Genomic DNA, 8057 nt, shown 5'->3' on the forward strand with positions numbered 1-8057 from the left:
AAAACAAAGACAACATGAAAAAGACATCTGCAGGCCAGTGACGGAAAGCTCTGATGATGAAGAAGAGTATACTTACCATCATGACCTCAGGAGCAGAATCCCATGCTACAGACAACAAGGACCCATCATGCCACAGCAGGATCCTCCAAATCAGCATAAGCTTCGAGCAACAGCCAGAGAATTTTGTCCTCCTGTCAGACAAGAAGCTGAGAGTATGCTGGAAATGGGGGAAGCTCCGGAAAGACCAGAGTCAGCTGAGGAGGAAGGGCCTGATCAAGGGGAAGAGATGGTTGATGGAAACATAGCAGAAAAAGTAGATCTGAGCGGAGAGGGAGACCAACAGAAAGGTTAACCTATAACACTGAGTCAAACATCTTACCGCCATTGGAGTGCTGATGTGAACACTCTCTTACCCAACCAACCCCTCGCAGTGACTCAAAGCTTTATTCCATTCAACTACCCCACCCAGTCCTGACCATACTGCTGCAATTGCTACACCCTCGTACATTAAGAGACGGAAACAGAAAGATTACAAATGTCAGGAGACATTATTTTAAGTGGGGGAGAGTATAGAGCATTGAAAGCAGCTTACTTTAGAATTGAATTAAGTGAAGGATAAGTAAAAATACGTAGAATTGATGTATAGAAAAAAGACACCCCTGTTATTTATTTTCATTTATTTTCATTAATTTCATCATTCAAGCCATTTCATTTCATATTAGGTCACTACACTGCTATTTGCAGTTCAGGCCGCTAGAGCGCACATTACGCTTGGGTGACATTAAATGGTATTGTCGGCACACAGAGGAAGAATAAATCTTCCTACCGCAAAGCAGCTCACTGTGTGTCTCTTCTTTTCTTTGACACAGGTCAGTAAATATGCCTTAAATTGAGTGTACATGCTGGAGGTTAAGAGATGAACATGAGATCGGTTGTACCTGTTGCCATTTAAGTGTTATGTTGGTGAAAACGTTCTGTAAATAGATATAATAGGCTCAAGGCTAACTTGCTAATGCTAGCGGACTGGTTGAGTGTTGAGTAGCAGCATAAAATGGCGAATCGCGGGAAAAGCAAAGGACAGCGTCATTACAAGGGGTGGGACAGTTGTTTTATAGAAAAGGTGAAATGTGTGTTTTAGGTTAGAAAATATATTTAGTAATACATGTTTTTATTGCTGAAGTATTATTTGTTAGAAGAATAAATCTTCCTGCGGTGAAGAATACCGCAGCTCACTGTGTGTCTCTTCTTTTCTTTGACACAGGTCAGTAAATATGACTTAAATTGAGTGTACATGCTAGAGCAGGGGTGGGCAATTATTTTTCCCAGGGGGCCAAATGAGCAACTGAAAATATTTTGGAGGGCCGGGCCAAAATGCCGAACTCAATTATGCATAATATACATTTTATTTCTATATAAAAAGCAGTAAATGGCATTGTTTTGACCGCTGGTAAGAGTGTATGTTATTATTTGGCAATTAAAAGGTGAGGTTAGCTTTCAAAAATATCATTTATTCAAATAGAATTTCCAAAATGATAAACAAAATGTGAAACATTTGACTCATTTTCAGTCACATTAATAACAAAGGGCATTTTGAGTTTCATATACTATTGAAACAAGGATTTTCTTAGCTTTCTAAAGACATCACATCATCTTTGTAGCCAAAATAAACAAGACATGTCACTGAACTGTGTAAAGAAAAGTGTCCCAGTTTTGTAGCCTTTTTGACTTTACATGCCTATATTAAACATTTAATGTTTTCAGAACTGTGCAAAAAAAAAGAAAAGAAAAAGATCAAGTGTCCCATTTCACTTGTTATATTTCCACATTTTAGTGTTCTTCAGTTCTTTTTTTTTTTACTGTGCAGAAAAAAAGAAAAGGATCAAGTGTCCCATTTCACTTGTTATATAGCTTTGCTAGTAAATCCGTTGATGTCCGCGCTCGTTCGGCATCAGTCAAGTTTTTGTATTTCTCGGCATGTTTCGTCTCGTAATGCCGTTTCAGACTGTCCTCTTTAAACACGGCGACATGCTCCCCACAAACCAAACACACAGGTTGACCCTTGACTTCAGTAAAGAAAACATTAGTAGTCCATATTTGTTTGAAAGTTCTGCTTTCGGCATCCACTTTCCTCTTTTTGGCATGAGCCGACATTTTCTTATTTTTCAGGGGTGACAAGGAAGGAAGACAGGTTGTCAATCACACGCATTTCACGTGCACAGTTGACGTGCACGATTGCGTGCACTGTGAGAATAAATGGGCTTCAAAATAAAAGTAATGCGGTTTTAGTCCACCCATAAGATAATTAGAAAATATGTTTTATTTTCTAATTATTATTATCATGTAATCTTTCGCGGGCCGGTCAGAATCATCCCGCGGGCCGTACAATGCCCAGGTCTGTGCTAGAGGTTAAGAGATGAACATGAGATCGGTTGTACCTGTCGCCATTTAAGTGTTATGTTGGTGAAAACGCCTCAGCGTTAGCAGAGGGGGGAATATACGCAGCTATCGCAATATTGCAGGTCAGCTTGTTGCATGTCAACTGAGTGAGTACTGCAATGTGTACTCAGTGGGTAATGACGTCAATCCCATGCCCTGATATCTTCCCACTACTCCCTGTGTCTCCTCTCTTTTACAGCATGCACTTAATAGCCATGAGCTGTGATGTCTGATTGCGCATGAGTGATGTCTCTGTACAAACTAGGGATGTTTTGTTGCACAGTGCGTTTCAGCTTCAATAATTGTACTTGTACAAATGTTGTTTGGTGTGTGATGCTCAGTGGGTGCTATGTTTGGCTGCTTTTGCTCTGTTGTTAATGGCTGAAGGATTACAGAGCAAACCTCTAATTGCGGCATTGAATCCAAATGATCACAGGCATTACTATATCTAAAGGCATATCCTTGAGTATGCTGTACTATGTCATGAGTTAGGAGCTCCAATTCACTAGGGGGCCATCATTTTGGTTTTCCAGCTAATGCTTCTGCTTTAGCAAGTGGAACTGCTGCTGTTTTCTGTGATTCATTTTTCCAGGGGAGTAGATTTCCCAAGATCTCCAAAATGGACCACCGAAAGCTCAGAGAGCTAGGTGACACTTGATGGAACTTGAAACTGCTTTGACAAAAGTAATACAGGTCCTAGAGGCAGATGGGAGCTGTCACATAGGCTTCATCTTGGGTAAAGCTGAGCTAGCCCCACATTCACCATCCTTCATCTGTGTGCTGCAGTGTTGGCTGTGAGTATATCAGAGCTACTCCATTCCGAGTGGGATATTCAATGTTTGTTAATATTCTGTTTTAGATTTCACTCATTTTGTCATTGTATAAGCTCTACTGGTCAAGGAATTTAGAAGTTTTTTTTGCCGAAGCAGTCAACCTTGGAAATATTTCTTATATACAAATCTCTGTTTTGCTTTAGTTTTTATTGACACTGAATGCTTACTGTAAGTACTCGGAAGTCAATACACAGAAGAATGGTATGAGTATTTGTATGTGTACTGTCAGGGTGTCAAAGAGGCAACAGACAATGTACCCAAAAGCAGCAACACACAAGGAGCAGAGGAGTAGTTCATGGGATTTAATTAACAAAAGGTCCAAACAAAAACTTACATCAGGAGAAACAGAACCAGGGACATCGAAGGAAACATAGACAAGGCGGGAACATAGACAGGGCAGGGACAGGGCAGGCATAACAGACGAACCAACAACTAGCAGACAAAAGACAGGACTATAAATACACAAGAAACTAATCAGACAACAAGACACAGGTGGGTAGACATGAGGGTAGGCTTAAAGCTGATAGGTTGGAGAAACCACAAGGGAACAGAACAAGGCTGACAAGACTAATACATCACAGGTGGATTCACTCAGGGGCGGGGTAGACAATTACAAGAGCGGGAAAACATACAAGGGCAGGAAGTGAAATAAACACAAGACACAAGAGGCAGGGAACTTCAAAATAAAACAGGAAACATACTAAAATAAAACCAAGATCGTGACATATACAGTAAATGTATTGTGTAATAAAAAAATAGTAACAGAATAACTTTCTTTTTGCATTTTTAGTGCAACTATAAATGTCAACATATGAATAAAACAGGAAAACGTATTACATTTAAAATTACCAATAATTGAATAAATTAATAAAAATGTATAGACATAAAAGTGTTTAAGTACATAAAAGATAATTAGGACAGTTTTGGGACTATGTGGAGCGCACATAAAGTGCTGTTATGAAAGAAAGGCTGGACAAAATAGATATTTTTTAAGATGATGCTTGAAAGTGTCAACAGAGGCTGACTATTGTTTTTCGGTAGGTTGTTCCACAGTTTGGGAGCATAAGTGAAAAAAGCTGCATCTCCAATTTTCTTTTTCGAGGTGTTTTGAGGAACTAGAAAACCAGCAGTGGAGGATCTAAGTGTTTGTGGAGGAACATAGTGCAACAGGGAGTCTGTGATGTAGGCCGGTCCTAAGCAATTTAGAGCTTTGTACACTATTAAAAGGACTTTAAAATCAATTCTGGCGTAGCCAACACTGGAATGATGTGTTCTCTCTTTTTTTTGTTCTTGTTAGCAGTCTGGCAGCAGAGTTTTGGATGAGTTGCAGCCTCTCAATAGATTTTTTAGGAAGACCAGCAAAAAGTGCATTGCAGTAGTCTAGTCTGCTTGATATGAAGGCGTGCATTACTTTTTCTGCATCTTGCTGGGTCAGCAAAGGTTGCACTTTCGCTGTGTCTGAGACGGAAGAATGACACTTTAGTCACTTTATTAATATGGGGCACAAAACTAAAGTCAGAGTGTAAGATAACACCCAGAGTTGTTACTTGTGGTTTGATTAGGTGAGTTAGATGACCAAGTTTCTCCAGTAAGACATCCCAATTGGATATGGGGCCGACTAATAGAATTTCTGTCTTGTCCTCATTTCATTTAAAAAAGTTATACCTCATCCAGGTGTTAATTTCTGATAGGCAGGCAGTGAGGGGGCTTAAGGCATCTTCGTCATTTGGCTCAAAAGATAGGTACAATTGTGTATCATCAGCGTAGCTATGGAAGCTAACATTATGTTCCCTGATGATATCACCCAGTGGGAGCATATAAAGTGAGAACAAGAGAGGGGTAAGGCAGCTCCCTTGTGCAACTCCGGAAGTTATGTCATATGTCAATGACAAATGTTGCCCAAGACCAACATAAAATTGTGTTCTTGTGATGTATGTTCAGGGCCAGTTTAGAACACTGTCCGTTAGGCCAAACTGGTTCTCAAGCTGGTTTAAAATAATCTTTTTAAGAGTCTCTGTGCTGTGTGCTGTGGTTTGCTCTAAAACCTGATTTAATTTTTCTTGTTCTCATTTAAAAAGTTATTTATCGGTGGAAAACAACTTTCTCGAGTATCTTGCTTGAAAAGGAAAGGTTGATATGGGCCTATAATTACTGAAGGTTTCACAGTGTAGATTTGACTTCTTCAGTAGTGGTTAAACAAAAGCGGTTTTGAAGGTCTCAGGGGAGACTCCAGTTTCAAGAGATGTGTTAATCATTTTCTGGATTGGGTTTGAGATGCTACTTAAATCTTTCTGGAAGAATGGAGAAGGAATGGTGTCAAGACAACAGGAGGATGGTTTGCTCAGATTAACAATTTTACAGAGTTCTGGGATTGAGATGCTTCTGATATTAGTGTTTTTGTATATAAAAGAAGTTGCAAATTCTTCACACATAGTCTCTTGAGCTCATTGATAGTGTTGTCTATCCAAAGAGATGTTTTAATGCATGTTTCCTTTTTAGTCTTCAGTGGGGCAACTTTGTGAGTTATATTCTATTATTCTATATTATATATGAGTTACTGAAACAACATTAACAGCTAGCCCTTTTGACACAACCAAATCGAGGATATTGCCATGCTGATGGGTTGCCTCTGTTACATATTGGGTTCATATAAGTTAAAGGTTTTCAAGTAGATTAATAAAATCCATAGCTTTAGAGTCATGTCTGTTATTAATATGAATATTAAAATCTCCATTTAAAATTATTCTATCATATTTGGTGATTACAGCTGGCTGAAATCCAGAAGAAATTAGGATATCTGTTTTGGGGGCCTATAAATTGTTAAAATGAGTATTGCTTGCTCCTTGAGAACAAGGGCAAGATATTCAAAAAATGAGAATTTCACATTAAATAGTAATCGCAGCCATTATGCCCATGTCTATAATGCATTAGAAACATACTTATAATGTATAGTCCCAGTTATAAGCACTCATGCTTTATAACAATAATCATAAAAAAGTATTACACCTTATATAATGACTTATTAGGTCAAGTATACTAAGTTAATAATGTCATTCTCTGTGTAGCAAAGGGGCATAGTGTATTATAACTCCCATAGTTGTGATACATTGTAATCATTTTATATTGCATGACAATCCCTGTTATAATACATTATAATGTGGTTAAAGTCTTAGTGGTCATAATTTGCTTTATGTAAAGTAAAAATGATCTTGACAACGTATTTTGACTTGTTCTTGCATAGATAGATATTTTTTCACTTTACTTAAATTTTATATATACTATAATCACATTGTAATGTATTGTAAAAAGATTATAATACACTACAACTATGTGAATAATGATACACCATGATCCCTGCAAAACCAATATCAGTGTGTGTTCAGCAATTATTATTATTATTAATATTATTATTGTTGTTATTATTATTGTTATATTATATTATCACAACATGTTCTTGTTTCAGCATCTTTAGGCAAGTCTGTCCCAGGATTTGAAGACAAAATTAATTCAGACTATTTGAGTTATGCTCAAATTGTACATACGGGTGTGATTTAGAGGATATATAAAAGATGTTGCTTATTCTGTATCTGTGTATTAATAGGTACAACCCTATAAAATTATTCAGAGATAGTCTTTCATATAGTCTACTATTTTTGTCAGAAGAAGCTCAATGAAACCACTGACCAATACAAATACTCATCTTGCTGTACACATACACACAGTAAACCATTCAACATGAATTGTTGTGATGTAATTACTTTTCATTTGATGTGAAAAATTATTCAAAGTCAATGAGACGGAAAGTGTTCTGCAGTCTATCACAAGAACTGGCATTGTTTACTTCCCTCCAACACATCATTTGCTCTTTCTCGCAGTCACAATGATTCTCTCTGTCTTACTGTCATACACATTTCACAGCAGTATATCACAGCATGCCTCATTTAACTAGACAGCAGTGTGCGCATGCGTTTGTTCAATCCCTTATGTTTTTAGTGCTGCATGGTGTTTTTTTTGTCTATTTGCTTTCATTTGGATGTCAGTTGGTGTTTGAATGCATCTGATATAAGATAAATCTCCTGTGCTCTAAAACATCATTGTGATGTTATTATTTTATACCCCATTTACACCTTGCATTTACGTGTGATGTGTATGTGAATACCTTTTCTGGATAAGAGAAAAACCCACGTTAATTAAAGCATGCCGATATAAAGACATTTTGTCATCTGTTTGAAATTAATTTTGTATTTCATTGTCAAATGTGCAGTGACTTAAGGGTACCTTATTTGAAAAAATACACTCAGACTTCTGATTTGTTTATGTTGTCTGGTTAAGGTTAAGTTGAGTTCTTGATGAGGGGATTTTTGTTCTGCAAAATTTATCCAAAAAGAGTACCTTAACATTCGTTTTAACATTTCTATTTTGTAAATAGAACCTCTTGAAATTTCTGAATTTCTGTAACTGTAAATCAACATTTTTTATGTGATCATCTTGGTTGTAAGCCCATATGGGTTGGGCACAATGTGGTTTGGGATATTTGAAGGCCCTGAACACCTTTTTCTCAATCAGTCCTCCAACCATGTTCAATTCAGTCAGACATCAACCCCAAATTTTCTGCCGAAGGCAGAAGAGTTTTGGTTATTACACATGATAAACTTCTGTATTTGTGGTATTGTCTGTGCTCTTCGCACTGGTGTTGTCCAATAAAAACTTCAGTATTGAATTTAAGCACATTTGTATCAAACATTGATCACAGTTGTGGGGTTATTTGCCTATGTTGCCAGAACTGTT

This window comes from Anoplopoma fimbria, chromosome 1 (assembly GCF_027596085.1).
Source record: "Anoplopoma fimbria isolate UVic2021 breed Golden Eagle Sablefish chromosome 1, Afim_UVic_2022, whole genome shotgun sequence".
Taxonomy (NCBI): domain Eukaryota; kingdom Metazoa; phylum Chordata; class Actinopteri; order Perciformes; family Anoplopomatidae; genus Anoplopoma; species Anoplopoma fimbria.